This window comes from Uloborus diversus, chromosome 6 (genome assembly GCF_026930045.1).
Source record: "Uloborus diversus isolate 005 chromosome 6, Udiv.v.3.1, whole genome shotgun sequence".
In the NCBI taxonomy this organism is placed as follows: Eukaryota; Metazoa; Arthropoda; class Arachnida; order Araneae; family Uloboridae; genus Uloborus; species Uloborus diversus.
Window position 1 is genome coordinate 160672855 of NC_072736.1, and position 16476 is coordinate 160689330.

Here is a 16476-nt window from a genome sequence, read left to right on the forward strand (position 1 = left end):
TCAAAATAACCCTAGTATTTTCTGAAGAAAAATTGGCAGCCTCCCGAACTTTAAATTGAATCTCCATTATTATAGTGCGAGAGTTTTTTCCAGGAATGAGAAAAATTATAAAATTCAACAAATTTGTATTACATCATCCAAATTATATAAACAATGCCTTACCTACTCTCCTGAGTCCTGACGTCTTTAGCATTTAACCACGATGATAAATAAGATGAAGATTGTTGGGGGCCCTCTTTTTCGTGGTCTTTCTCTCTCTTTCTGAATTCAGCTTCAAATAGTTTTTTCGACATATCTTAAAATTGATTTAAAACTATACAAGATGAGCAAAAAAATATCCTCAGAACGGAGTAAAAAGCAAAAAAAAAAAAAAAAAAAGTTCGTGGTACGAGCTAGAGAAGATACTCTTTAGAGAATGGTTCTGTTGGATAAAGATAGTGGCTCCAATTCCTAAGCCACGGGGCTACGGCCAAGGGAACAGTGTAAATGATTTTCCCTTAGGCCCTTGGGGTAAGATAGACAAGTTCTCGTCATTGTAAAAGCTGAGAGGAAGACATCATGTTGACAGCTTTATGACGTTTAATTGTAGAAAAAGGACATTTGAGCATTTCCGCTGTTTTGTATTGGTGTGTACTTCCCTCAGCTTAGCTCCCATATTCCTCCTCCGAGAGGAAAATTCTTATATAAGATACTAGTGGCACCCGCACGGCTTCGCCAGTAGTAGAAAAATTAAAGGTCTTTTGGTTCGCTTGTATATTTACAAATAATGTATGGTGAATTTTCTCGCCAATTGGCTTGTACCGACGTTACAGTTCCACGTTATGATAATTTCGTATCTCGCCAATTGGCTTGTGCCCATGTTACGGTTCCACGTTAGGATAATTTCGTAATTTATGATAGTTTTTTTCTTAAAATTGGAATAAAAAAAGAACCACATCGAATTTTCGAAAAATCGCTTCGAGGTGCACACCCCCATGCTACATACTAACTTTGTGCCAAATTTCATGAAAATCGGCCGAACGGTTTAGGCGCTATGCGCGTCACAGACATCCTACAGACATCCTTCACACATCCTACAGACATCCAGACATCCTCCGGACAGAGAGACTTTCAGCTTTATTATTAGTAAAGAAGATAACAAGTATTGGTCACTCTGAGAAAACACATTCATGCTATTTACTGCGCCCTCCTACTCTCTCTCTCTCTCTGTCTATCCTTCCCACTCTTTATCCACATTAAACCATGCAAACTTTCTGCCAGCGTCTGCACAGCGTGTTTTTTTTTTTGGGGGGGGGGGGGGGGCTTTAATAATTTGTCCTATTTTTAAAAATTAAATTTAAGCATTTATTTAGTCAGTTTAACGCTCCCAAAATCTGGCGCCCGGGGCACGCGCCCCGTCTGCTCCCCTCTAGTTACGTCCCTGGAGTAGGGGGACAACAGATACGCAGAGACAGTCCATTTTGACATTCAAAAATGGTCAACATGTTACTCAACGCGCCTCACAACGTGCAAATCCGTCGATATTCGAAAATTCGAATCCAATGCACTTTCTTCTTGTATTAGATAACTTATTTAATAATTTTATTAATAAATGAATAACTACTCAACAGAGGGCGACACTAGAGATTGGGTTAAGCTTAAAAGCAAGTTGCGCTGTTCAATTTTCGGACCCCCTCCAAAAGTAATTTCTGTATCCGCTCCTGAGCTTGTGCATCAGTGCCCTGGAGAGAAGGTTTAGTTCATATTGATTTCTTTTTTGTTTTATTTTCTGAAATTCTTCAAGCTATTACAACTTTTTTTTGCATTGAACGATAAAAAATAGGAAATAGATGCTGAAATTGTGTATCTTAATTCCTAAAAAAAAGTTTGCATGGGGCTTTTTTTTCGAAAATCAGTTACAGGTAGATAATTTATTTTTACAGTGAACGAAAGAATTAGGTTGTTTCCGAAATTTTAAAAGTATTTTTTTTCTGAAGGAGCATGCTTAAAAACAGGTTTTAACCAGTTTTTAAATAATTTGACAAAGTTTAATATTTTTTAACAATTATTTTAATCGGTGCGCAGATTCAATTTCATTTATTACGCTTCTGCACATGACATCACAAGTGATGAAATCATGAAATGCCATTCACTGATGCCAACAGCGCAGAGCGCAATATTTAATTTGCTTCTTGATTCACATGAATTGGCAATGGTATGGTTGATAACAATCGTAGAACGCAATATTTAATTCGCTTCTTGATTATCATGAACTTTAAACGCGATAGACAGCAAGAGTAAGCATTAAGTACGCCGGTGGAGTAGCGCGCCAAAGTTCATCACTTGTGACGTCATTAAAACCACGCCTTATTTCCAAAATCGGACATTAAAAAAAATAATTAAAAATTAAATTTTGGGAAAATGAAAGTTTTTTTCTCGCTCCATATCATTATCATTATTATTATTATGTTATTTTATTTATTTATTTATTTTTTGCTTATAGCTTTCAGTGAAAAAAGTAGTACTTTTGACTGAAGGAAATAACCCCATTGTAATTGTGAAATACTTTTCCAATTAGATTGGAAAAATCTAACATAGATTTTGCGTTTTTCCGCCCGCGCTCAAAATTGCAACCTCAGTTTAATTTAAATAAACGTTTACATGTTAAATGAGATGTGTTAGTCAAGATTTTTCTCTTCGTCTTTTCCAAGTAATACATTTTTAGAATCTTAACGAACTTTCGATTAAAATCTTCATCTCATCATAGCTCTCATTTCACCACCATTAGTGCAAATTTCTTTGATATACACCTCCTATAGAAAGACAATCTCGTAATGGCAGAATAAATGAAGGTGAAACTACCGCCACGTGTGAGACAAATTACACTAAATTTTTCCCTCATTTTGATGTATATGAAAATTATTTAGGACTAAAAGTTAGGACTGTTAGTGTAATAGAATTTTACTTGCGATTTGTTATGCATTTTCTCCTCCCGATTTGTTTTTTATTTTTTATGTTTTATTTGTATTTTTTACCTTTCACGTACAGGACACACTTTTGGGCAAAAGTTTTAAACTTCTCAATTCTAGCAAAATATCCTCCGAATTGAGAGTGGCATTTTTAAAAAAAATACACTCACACCTGTTTTGTACGGTGAATAGGAACCGCACAAAAATATCGCATCAAAAAATTTACCCAAAAATTCACGAGTGGCTACAAAAAAAATAGTTTTCGCAACACAATTAATGCATAAAATATTCTTTTTATGTGATTTAAAAGGACCGCATAAAAAAGTCTCACGTAGAAAATAACTCAAAACAGGGGCGGACTGGCCCGCCGGGCGCATCGGCCCGCGGGCCCATGCGCCCTCCCGCCTATGCACCCTTGTGCCCTCAATCCTAGACACCGTTTTTTATTTATTTTTATTCAAAAAAAAAAATTTTATTTATTTTTTTGGTGCAAATTTCCTTACTTTTTAAAATTTTTTAAAAAGATTTATCTTATTATTTTATTTTTGATGCAACTTCCTTATTTCTTTATTTATTTTTTGCGCTCACAAACCTGTGCGACTTCGCTCTCTTTTTCTTCTTTTCTTTAAACTCGTTGACGTGTGTACCATCGTTTCTTTGTTCCCGCCATTCTTTTTCTGCACTTTTTTTTTTTTACTTTCTGCACTTTTTTTTTTAACTTTCTGCATTTTATTTTATTTTCTGCACATTTTTTTTTTTTTATTGCGCCCGTTGGAGTCCAAAGTTGGCGCCCTCTTTCGGGACCCAGTCCGTCCCTGACTCGAAACCTTATAATGATCTGGTACTACTTTAATCGAATTCGAAACACGGCAGCTGTTTTGAATCTCGCTAAACCTTTTACAATCTAAATTTCTTCATACCATAATTCTCATACCATCCTTCACGACACTAAATATGGTGACATTTGGATCCTTACTGATAGTCGGAGCTCGATTCAATACCTACAGAACTGGAGTAGTGTGTGCGACCTTGTGGGTATTCAGATTATCACCCATCTCAAAAACCTAACCAAGGGAAGGGAAGTCCACTTTCAGTGGATTCCCTATCATGTAAACATCCATGGCAATGAAGCCGCAGACATCTTGGCTAAAAGAGGTTGTTCAGAGTTGCCCAACAAGGACTTCACATTAACTTATAAGGAAATTTTCTCTATGAAGAAACAAGGAGACAGGCAAGTCTGGATCACCCCTCCCGCCCATCCCTGATACTGCAGGAAGACCCCGGGAGGCTAGTTAGATTTCGAGGGTGACAGACATGATCAAACGGCCGTCTCGAGACTCATAAGTGGTTATCTGAAGAACATGATTTTCGACTCTGGGTGTAAGATCTTCTCTTTGTGCAGCAAATGCAATCTGAAACCGGCATCCCCCGACCACATCCTTGATTGTTTGGGGTTCACTCTGGCAGATGTCTGCCCACTACTGGTGCTTGACTTCGCTAGGGTTCATGGCATCATGAATCTGATCTAGCTGCCGCTGGATCAATGAAGGATTGTAAACAACAACAAACAACAATCTAATTTTCAAAAACACATTTGAACTTTTAAAAATTTTTTATTTACGCGTGTTTTTATTTTCCACGTACAAAACTTCTCAAAGTGTATATATAACCTTTATCCTTCGTAGTCTGACCATTGAGAAGGAATAGATGGAGAGAGTGCAACCCTACTATCCCGATACGGCAACAGTACCATGTGACATGGGGAGCAATTTCGAGTTGACCGTAACCGCTGAAGAAGTTTTCATTAGCTGAAGCCATGCATGATAACAACCTTTAACTGTAGAAGGGAAAAATTAGATTTATAGTAATAGTGCAGTATTCTAGCATTGTAAACTGTGAGGAAAAAGCCGCACCAGGGGGTCCAGTAACTTTTCCCTAGCGTGTACGAATGTTTTTTACTTCTAAATAAAGAAAAAATAACATTTATATGCATTCAACGAGTACATATTGAGCAGTTGCCTCTAATTTTTTATTTTTTGTACTTATTTTACGTATAAAAGTTATAAAACACTGTATATCTTGAGTGTAAATAACATTTTAGTTCCATAAAACCACTTTTTACTTAACTAGTAATTATTTTAACGGCTCTTATGCATTTTGTGTACTTTTGCATTGTTGGCGAGTATCTTCTCGCCAAGCTCCTGTGAACAGCAGATGCGCAAGAATCAAGATTTGCTATTTTTATGCTTCAATCTAAATACTAGTATGCCTGCGTATGAAATCATTTCAAAACATTGGTTACAATACATATGAATCCATAAATTTTCAGTCAATAACAGAACACTTTAAACTATTTGTACATGCCCGTCATTTCAGGGAATAAAGATCAAAATACATGAAATATGTAATTATATTATATTTTAAAATCCGGAAAGAAGTGGGGAGAGGGAGTTTGAATGATAGGCCTGTATTTGTATCCGTTATTTATTTATTTATTTATCATTATGTGGTAAAGGAGTTGGAGCCAGAGTTGCTCTGATTTGTGGCCCCGACTTCATAATAAGCGCCGTCGCGTCGTCTGAAAAATATTTAATGCCAAAAGAGCGATTGCGTGCCAAAACGCGACAACTTCCCAGCCAAACAAGTCACCTGACCTGGGAAACAAGCTTATTTCACTGAGACATTTGCTATGGCTCCCTCCATTAGTATTACTTCTCAATGAGTCTGACAACACGCAAACTTTCTCGAGCCAAGCTGGCTCAAAATTTATTTCGTCACTTGAAGTACCTGCCTCATCATTCGTTTTATAGAACTCGTTAACATCGTCAGTTATGTCCCAATTTGATTGAAATGTTCATACATCCAGGCCCGACGAGAGGCCATGTCAGCCTAGTCGGAAACTAGGGACGCGGGTTTTTTTTTGGGGGGGGGGGGGGTGGCGAGACTGGCGCAAAAAAAGAAAGAAAGAAAAGAAGGGAAGAAATAAAAAAAAGGAAGAAAGAAAAAAAGGAAGGAAGAAAGAAAAAGAAGAAAGAAAAAAGGGAGAAAACTCCGAACAAGAGAAAACGGAAAGATTATGTAAAATTTACTCTTTTGGTATTTACTGTTGTGGCACTTAAAATAGAGTTAATTGTCTTCTAGTAAGCAGTTTTGTCCCCCCCCCCTTTTTGTTTCTTTTTTCCCCTTTTCTTTCCTTTCCCCACTTTTCTTCCTTCCCCCCTTTTTTCTTCTTTCCCCCTTTTCTATTTCTTCTTTTTTTGGGGAGGCGGGAGGGGCCCGGCAACATAACTCACAAAGGGCCCGCTCTGGCTCTCTGCGGCCCTGCATACACCGCACAAAATAAATAAATAAATAAATAAATATAAAAAAAAGACTGCACGAAAACAGGTTTGAGTAATATTTTGTTTTCCTAATAACTATTTTTTAGTGCTAGTTTCAAAAAGAAACAAGTAATGAGCAATTCCACAAAAGATCAAACATTTGGCCTGTAAGTGACATCCATACATTTTACTTCAAAACTAATATTTTAAGAGTGTAATAAGCAGAGATTGTTTGCCTAAATTGCTCGCAATTTTTTTGCTCCTACATACATGTGTGATTCCTTAGGCAAAATTTTTTGTTTGCTGCATATTTTGAAAGGAAAGTATAGATCCGTCACGGGTAGGACAAAATGTTCTGGAAAAATGTATTGTTAGTATGCATAATTTAATTCTGAACAGTTCGATACCTTATTTATCACTTTACGTCTTTTTTACAATAACTCGAAAAGTTATTTAAGTAAACTCCCACTAGCGAGATTATTGTCAACACATCAGCTGTTTAAACTTTTTTTTCTCAGAAGTCTGTTTTTCGTTTTGCACTCATATCTCAAAATTTTTAAAATATATTTTTATGAAACTTTTCATGTATTTTTGTTTGGTCCTATCTTTAGGGCCTAAACCTAAATTTTACTTATTAATTCAGCTTTTTTTTTTTTTTTTGCAAAAATATTTTACCCCCAAAACTTTTATACATTTTTGATATATTTTTTAAATTTTCAAATAAATAAATAAATAAATAAACTGATAATAATAATAACAATAATAATGTTTTTAAAATTTTGATTTAGGTTTTGGTGCTGAGAAAAGTATATGACGGAACTTTAAAATTAATATTAGAGCTACACATTCATTTTACTGTAAGAGAGAGTGCACGCTGATGTTATTTTTCGAGCTTGAGAAAGAAGTAAATTTTATTATTATTTTTGCTATCATAAAATTGTACTGTTTAAGTGTTGTTATATGATGTACTTTTTCTTATATTTTCAGCTCTCGTTAAAAACTAAAATTTTAATCAAAGCTTGTATAAAAGTTTCGTTACAAGCTCTTGAATAATGGGTATTTGTCGTGCCGCGTTAACATTTTAAGAGTCCTGAGACCCCTTAAAGCTTTTGGCCATTTCTTTACCTGAGCTCCACTGATATTGATACACTAGAAAGTTGCCTGTTTGGTGATACCTTTGCAGGGGCGGATACAAGGGAGGGGCGATGGGGGCGATCGCCCCCTCCTTGAGCCGAGATACAGGAACTTTCTTCAGGTATTATTTTCGATATTAAAATTCCAAACACGCAATTTTACATAGTCTTCGATGGTATTACAAGAAAGTTAGCTCATCCCCGGAATTCTTCCGGAATTGAAGTCTTGAAAACGTAATCGTCGCCCATTTTTTATTACTCTGGGGATAGGAACCAGAACTTTCTTCAGGATTTTTTTCGAAATTGAAGGTCCGAAATCTCAATTTTAGATTATCTTAGATGATATTATGGACAGGTCCCAAGGGTCACCCTGGATATTTATCGAAAGAAACGCAAGTGTAGGACACCTTTGAATTTATAAGGGTAAGCGATGGGGCTCAGGACACTCCTTTGAAAGTTTTTAGAAGGGGGGTTTTTAGTTAGTGGGTTACTCGATCATTGGCTATTATTTATATGAGGATTTATCTTACAACAAAATCAATTTATAGAAGCACTTAGGTAAAAATCGGTGCCCTGCCTTGCTTCAGAGATATTAGAAGTTCTTCATCGCTTGCAGCACTTAATTGTTTAATTAAAAACTGATTTTTTGTGGAAATATATCTAAAAGTTTGAGGACTTGCGTCATGCCATTGAACATTTCTGTTTGAAAAAGCTTTCTTGTGAAAAAAGCATGAGAAAATCCCTCTTTCATTAAGGTCTCCTGCACACGAGGCTGCTAGTTGAATCAACTTTTCGAAGTAGTTGCCAGTCAACTAGTTGTTTGTGGCGTTTTAGTTGCGTTCACACGAGGCAACTTAGTTGAATCAACTTTTCTTCTAATAAACCGAATTCATTCGAGCAGCTTACTCCTGTTTACTCCTGTGTAGAGCTAACGCTTGGCAATCTCCCGATGAGTTGAATCAACTAAAAAGTTGATTCAACTCATTGGGATGAGCATGGTAGCGGCGCTTGTACCTGGCGTGCCTGATGAGATGACTGTTGTGTGAAGGATGCAAGGCGATTTTTTAATTTTTCTACCAGGTTACATATCCTGATAACCGGTCGTTCGAAAGCTGCTCCAATTAAGATGCTCGTGTGAAGTAGGCTTAGTTCCCAAATGACGTTAATATCTTATTGTTTCAATAGAGTCATGTTTGACTAATTAATCTATATGCCGACAGCCTGGTTATGATACCTAGATATTGCAAAAGAAAAAAAAAATTGAATTTTGAGATCTTGAGTTCAACTTATGTTTTTCACAATCACGAATTGTAATAGGACCCTACTCGTTGGGTTTTTTGTTTCTACTAATGGCTTTTATCACAACCGTAATTTGAAGTCAAGACTTCGGAATTCAAATGAATGCCAGGGGCTGGATGTCACGTGCCAGATGCTGTTTTCGCGTAAAAAAGATTGTGTTAAGTCCAGAAAAGTAGTTTATATATAATTCGAGTCCGAGGCACATGGACGCCTGCATTATAAGCGTAGAAAAATAAAATAAAAGGACAGACGTCATTCAACGGTCAAGTGAAAACAATAAGCGATTCGTGATCGCCTAGGAAAAAAAAAACACAGTCTGTTGATGTCATATCCAGACTGTCGGTATATTGCATGTAGTAATGCCTTAGCCCCGGTATCTTAACCCGGTATCTTAACTCAGGCATAATAACTGATTTCACGCATAAAAATAACAACTTTGTGATATAATATTGTAATTATCCACAATAAAATTACCACAAGTGAAATTCTTATCTACACTAATATTATAAAGAGAGAGAGAGCGGATTTTTTGTGTGTTTATATGTTACGGGTAATCTCCAGAATCACTGCACCTATTTTAAAAATTATTTTACTATTTGAAAGGTACATTCTTACTGAGTGACATAGGCTATAAATTATAATTACATGTATTTATACTTATTTTTTTAAAGTAATTGTGTCTCTTCGCTACCAGTGAATGTTTCGTAATGTTTTGTTGTTATATACGCAAAAAACAAATCGCTTCCGCATTCGTAATTACAGAATAGGTGAAGGTTCTCTTCGAACTGAATGTGCTGTGAAGAATGGAAACATGTGACAGAAGAAAAATCACGAAGTAAATATTACAACAGCCAAAAGCTTTACATGAATTTGAGGCGGTTGAGGATAGGCTATGCAGCATTTTTAGCCTTTGACATTGCGAACCAATCAGAGTCACAGAATGTAAATGCTTTCACATTTATGTAAACGAATTATAACTGAGATTCACGTCGGACAAATTAGGTTTTGAATTCAAATTGTGCAGCCAGAGGACATTGCTACGTATTTCAAAAAGTTGTAATTTTACATGCATTTCGAGCTATCCTTTAAACTTTTTTATTTATGGATCATTTCACGGTAATTTAGACATTAATGTAGAGTCCGCAACGCGACCTTTTTTTGCGATAACTTTTTAATGTACTGTTTGATTAGCATATTATTTTATTCTGAACTTTTTCTACCAACACACCAACTCAAATTAAAATAATTTGCAAATCAAACGGTAAATTAAAAAGTTATCGCAAAAAAAGGTCACGTTACGGACTCTACATAAATGTCAAAAATACCGTGAAATGCCCTTTATATAAAATTGAAATGAAAAAAAAAAAAAAAAACTAACGAATGCACTATATGAAGTATATTAGCAAAAGTATATTTAGCTTCGAAAATTATTAAGTCAAAGAGTAATTGCACATAATTACCGTGCATTCAAAATTAGGAGTTAAAAAAATAACGAACAAAGAACGTTCAAAACGAATGAAATTGTCAAAGAGGAAAAAGTAACTAACATTTTTTTTTTTTTTGGAAATATTCTTAATGATGACCGTATTCAAGTATCCAAAGCGATTAAATAATAGCTTTCATATATCCTATCAAAAAGAAATTGCCAAAAAAGAAAAGTAGAGGCATATGAAAAAAGTTGGTGAATTTTTTTCCGAAAAAAACGAGTACAAGAGGTTGAAATTGAGGACCATAATTAAAATCACTGCGGAATAACATTATTTAGAGTATTGTTCTTACAGCACACCAGCATTAGGTCAGTTTGCTCATATTCCTTGCATTACCGTGGTCCCTGCATCTTTCCTTTTTCAATTTAAGTGATTATAATTTCCAATGAAAATTTCTTATGCCACCACCATCACCAAATTGGAAGTTCAAATGTATGACTATGTAGTACAAGGTTACTTACGAAAAGATTGTATTGTTCAGTGGAAATTATATATAAGTCTGATCAGGATTGAGAAGAAAATAGAAATGTTTCAAAATCTTATAGAAAAGAAACAAATATTGATGTTTGGCATTGAATTTCACACAAAAAATAATATTTAAGGTAGATAATTTTATAACCCGAACAAGGTCGGGATGAGCCGCTATTGTTGAACTATGAAGGGTGATCTTTAATAAAACACAAGCCTGCAATGAACTATAAAAACCAATATTATTTGAGTAGAATAATTTACCCATTAATATTGCAAGTTTTATTGCAGTTTTTATAAGCGACAACATCTGTTAGAAAAGTTCAGACAAAAAATAAGGACTTCATAAATACATTTTATATTTCTTGGGCTGTACACAGTGAAAAAAATGGAAGCACAGAAGCGGGATGCCTTTCATTTTTTGTTTCATCATTCTCAAGTACAAAAGAAATTAGAATAACTGCTTTGCACCATCTCTCGTCATTACCTAAAAAAAATGGAAAATTTTGAATTAGGACAATTTTAATAAAAATAATTTTGGAAAAATATGAAAAACAAAGCATAAGATAGTGCTAATGATACGGTATGGGCAGAACATGTAATCTAAAGACAGTCAGGTTGTGACATGCAGAGACTGTAGTTTTGTTATTGTTATGGGCTCTTCGGTCAGTAACCGAGCTGGACGTAGATGTAGGAGTTGTTCTAAAAATCCTAAAAACTTTAAAATTTCAAATTTTGTCCTAAAATTCCTAAAATTTTGAGTTTTGTCTTAAAATTCCTAAAATGTTCATTGTTTTATTCCCTTCTTGTGCAGAAAAATAAAATTCAACCCAACAATGAAACTGTTCATTATAATATGCCTATATTTTAAAATAAACTTCATAGACTCTAAGAAATTTTCTCTAAACGAGCTGGTGTGTGCATCACATGACTTCCTTTTACTCTAATTTAATGTAATTTCCCCATTACTGGCAATTTTAATGTGATTCAATAGTTTACTCTCTGAATATCACCAACAGTGGCCAGATTAAAACAGATTTTAAAAAAAAAATCGCCAAATTTGTCGCCACGTTGTCGACAAAACTTGGCGACCAAAAGACTGGCGATATATCGCCAAATTATAACACTACTTGAGTTTACATTGAAATTGACAATGATTTCCCCCCAAAAAGGAGAAAAAGACCCCTTTAGAAACACCCGAACGCAACCAAAAGGGCAGGTGCACAACTAGATCCCCCTAGGAGTCAACGTACCAAATTTTAACTTTCTAGGACTTACTGTTCTTGAGTTATGCGACATACATACGCATATACGCACATACATACTTACATACGTACATACTGACGTCACGAGAAAACCCGTTGTAACTAACTCGGGAATCGTCAAAATGGATATTTCGCGTGTCTATACGTTCTTAGGCACTTATCCACGTGTGGTCGAGTCGAAAAAAAAACTCAATATTCATTCGGGGGTGAGTAAAATGGAAATTAAGATCGGTTTTTGAGTGAAAATGTTTTCGCGAATACAATACTTCATTTTCTGTAAAAGGAAGTAAAAAGAAAGGAGAAAAATCTGTGCTGCTGCATTTTTTCTGGAAAAGGTGGGGGGGGGGATGCAGTTCACCAAAACATATGCTCAATATGCTGTTTGTTTTATCTATTCTTTGTAACTTTTGCAGTCATTCCTCTTCTGCAAAAAAATATAAAAATAAAATAATAAAGAAATTAAAAACAGTTGTGCAGCAAATATTGCAGAAAGAGAATTAGGGGAAAGGAATAGGATATGATATTTTTGATTTTTTCCCCTTTTAAAAGAAATGAAAAATATGTAAACCGGGGAAGGGGGGGGGGAGAACATTCCCTTCTCTCAAATTGGAGTTCTGTGTAGAGAGGGGTGGGGGGAGGTATAAGACAAATGCAATTTGTTGAGTTAGACCCAAATATGTAGAACCCAAATGTAACCCACTTGATTTAAAAAATATATTTAGAGCAAAACTTAAATGGGCTCTCCCCGGGTCCCAGGTGGGAAGTAATATTTATTTTTATAGTGTCGTGGTCTGAGCGTCAGCTTGTTCTTCCAGTACAAAGAGTTTGTTTGCTTTGTGTATCTGTTCAGTGAAGTTAGATTATTTCTTGCACATATAATTTTTGAATTTAGTCAGTAACTTTTTACTTTAAAAATGTTAATAGTACTTTTTTACTTCCTTTTACAAAAAAGGAAGTATTGTATTCGCGAAAAAATTTTCACTCAAAAATCAGCCTTAATTTCCATTTTTCTCACCCCCGAATGAATGTTGAGTTTTTTTTTTTCGATCCGATCACGCGTGGATATATGCCTAGGAACGTACAGACATACGAAATATCCATTTTGACAACCCCCGAGTTAATTACAACGAATATTTTCGTGACGTCTGTATGTACGTATGTATGTGCGTATGTGTGTATGTGTGTACGTATCTCGCATAACTCAAAAACGGTATGTCCTAGAAAGTTGAAATTTGGTACGTAGGCTCCTAGTCGGATCTAGTTGTGCACCTTCTCTTTTGGTTGCATTTGGATGTTTCTAAGGGGGGTTTTGCCCTTTTTTTGGGGGGGGGGGCGACTCATTGTTAATTTCGATGTAAACTCAAGTTGTGTTATAATTTGTCGGACACTTGGCAATATATCGCTAGTCTTTTGGTCGCCAAGTTTTGTCGCCAGCTTAATGACAAATTTGACGACTTTTTTAAAAAATTTGTTTCAATTTGGCCACTGTTGGTGATATTTAGAGAGTAGACTATTGAATCACATTAAAATTGCCAATAATGAGGAAATTACATTAAATTGGAGTAAAAGGAAATAATGTGATGCACACATCAGCTCGTTTTTTTTTTTTTTAAATGCCACGGAAAACGAAATCCTCTGCCTTGTGGTTGGAAAAAGCAGAGAGAAATAGATGGAAGATCAGCACATGGTGTCGTGCAGAAAAGGATGAATTTAAAGCATTTTGTTCTCTTTGTACATTATATTATTTTCCAATATCGATAATCAAGGATTTTCTCAGGTATTGTCTCATGCTGATTTGGCGAGACATAAGAGGTTGACAAGTAGCTTAAAAAATCAAGATGTATTTTAAATTCTATGTTCTTTGTTTTCTACTGAAAACCAATTGATTATGATGAAGTAACCCAAAGCATTTGTTCCAAATTCACTCCAAGATAAAATTTCGAAAGCGACGGTTTTCTTAGTTTTAGTTGCCGTAAAAAACAATTATTCATTTGCATCTTTAAATGATTTATCTGTAATTTACAGGGATATTTTTGAAGATTCTCAGATAACATAAAGTACCAAGTTATCTGATAAAGTTAAGTACATAATAAATTTTGAACTTGCACCCATACTTTAAATCAATCCTCATTAAGGATATTTTTTCATCATTCTTTGTAATTCACGTTGATGAAACAACATCAAGGCAAGTAAAGAAGCAATTGCATATACATTGATCCTAGTGGCATGTGGTATGTTTCTACTTCATAATATGTCACTGTGTTAAAGAATGAAAGATTGAATGCATTCTATTCTTTTTACTTTTCAAGATTGAATTTGAAATATTTTATCATCCTCTACGAAAATCAAGCTTATAAATTACATTTGGGTCATTCCATGTCAAGTGATCCAAAATTTGGGAAATTTTTTCCCTCACCCTTTTGTATTTCTTTGAAATTTGGCTCATCGATTGAACCCTTTGAGGTAATCAAAAGTCCAAATTCGAAAAACCCGCTTTTTTTCATGGATGCTTGAACATAAAATGGACGATAACTCAGCACCAAATATAGATAGAAAGATTTGGTAAAAAGCATTTTAAAGTACATTAGTTGCTGTTTAATGGGACATGCAACATGACTAATTTCAAAAAAATTATAATTTTTAAAAAATGAAATTTAAATTTTAAATTTGAATTTCTCAAAAAAGGTATAATGAATTTTTTTTAAAAAATTCTCAAAATTTTTTGTGTATTTTATCTTCATTTGTGCAAAGTTTCAAATTGGGATCTCAATGGGATCATATTTTTATGAATTTTTAAATAAAATTTGACTTATGAAATAATGACATTTTTCAGATTCTAACTAGTTAAAAATGGAGTTCTCTCACTGGGGATGGTCTAGTAAGTAGTAATTGATCATAACTATGCTTGAAATCAGCTGACGTGAATTTCTAAATTGGCAAGCACCCCCCCCCCCGCGCCACCACTTTTATTATTTTTTTTTTCAAAACTATTTTTAAAATGTAAAAAATAAATAAATGAATAAAAAAACCAAATTGAATAGTAAACTTATTAAAAATTGGTAAATGTTCTTCTTTAAAGTAAGAAAAAGACCCCCCCCCCCGGGCCACCACTTTTATTATTTTTTTCCAAAACTATTTTCAAAATGTAAAAAATAAATAAATGAATAAAATAAAACAAAATGAATAGAAAACATATTAAAAGCTGGTAAATGTTCTTCTTTAAAGGAAGACAAAGTACATTACCCCCCCCCCCCCCCACATTCACTCACACATACGATTAACACTATACTAGTATCACGCTTCATCTGATGCTTTTTTTTCAGACCAAGTGTTTCTTTTTCAATCCGAACTTCACAAAGTGTACTTGATTATTTCACTATCTGATAAGGAAAGTTATGATTCATTTCGTTCCTTACCCCTGCACCAACTTTCAATTTTGGATGGAGGAAAGAAATAGTTTGCCCCAAGATCACAGCAAAATAGGAGTGTTTCCCCCGTGTTGTTTCATTCTTTTTACACTAAACTAAAAATAAATCCAAGTATCAGGTCATATGTCTGTCAGCATAAAACTAGCTGTCTTTCGATAACATTTGGAGTGCAGCTGTTTTTTCTTTTCTTTAATGCAAGTTTTCTCTTAATTTGACTTGTAAACGAGAGCAATGCAGCGAGATCTATTTATACATACATTAAAAGCAGTTATAGATCAAACAAATTTTGCTAATTTGAGCATAACCTTCCATGTTGTTATGTTTCATTCCAGATTGCCCCCCCCCCCCTACCGTCCCACTTTCCGAAAGAAAAAAAATCTGCAAATGAGTGGTTCTCTTCAGTTTTTCTGACTTTTAGTTTTTATGACCCCCCCCCCCCCACCCATTTATAAGCTTTAGTCACTACTGATGTTTAGCAGCGTGTGTCCCAGTTTATTAAGGTTATAACTCTTACGTGCCGTTTTTTTTTATCTAAATACAGTTTTGAAAAAAAAAAAACGATAAAAAGTGGTTGTGTAACGGAGGGGGGGGGGGGGGGCACTAATCTACAAAGTCATGTCAGTTCATTTCAAGCATAGTCATGATCAATTACTACTTACTAGACTATCCCCAGTAAAAGAACCCCATATTTAACTGGTTAGAATCTGAAAAATGTCATTATTTCATAAGTCAAATTTTATTTAAAAATTCAAAAAAATGTGATCTCATTGAGATCCCAACTTGAAACTTTGCACAAATGAAGATAAAATACACACAAATTTTTGAGAATTTTTTTAAAAAAATTCATTATACCTTTTCTGAGAAATATAAATTTAAAATTTAAATTTTATTTTTTAAAAATTAAATTTTTTTTGGAATTAGTCATGTTGCATATCTCATTAAACAGCAACTAATGTACTTTAAAATGCTTTTTACCAAATCTTTCAATCTATATTTGGTGCTGAGTTATCGTCCATTTTATGTTCAAGCATCCATGAAAAAAAGCGGGTTTTTCGAAAAATCAAAGTGTCATAAATAAAAAAAATAATAGAGATAAAGATCGAAAAATTTGGACTTTTGATTACCTCA

The 16476-nt window shown here is 34.5% G+C and overlaps 1 protein-coding gene across 1 annotated transcript in view; it reads right to left on the reverse strand.

Annotated features, from left to right (window-relative positions):
• Positions 1-10878: 10878 nt before the first annotated feature.
• LOC129224035 (RING finger protein nhl-1-like) overlaps positions 10879-16476 on the reverse strand; it is a gene marked incomplete in the record, with an annotated part of 53195 nt that continues 47597 nt past the window's right edge. Inside the window, 1 exon segment of the mRNA XM_054858433.1 lies at positions 10879-11017.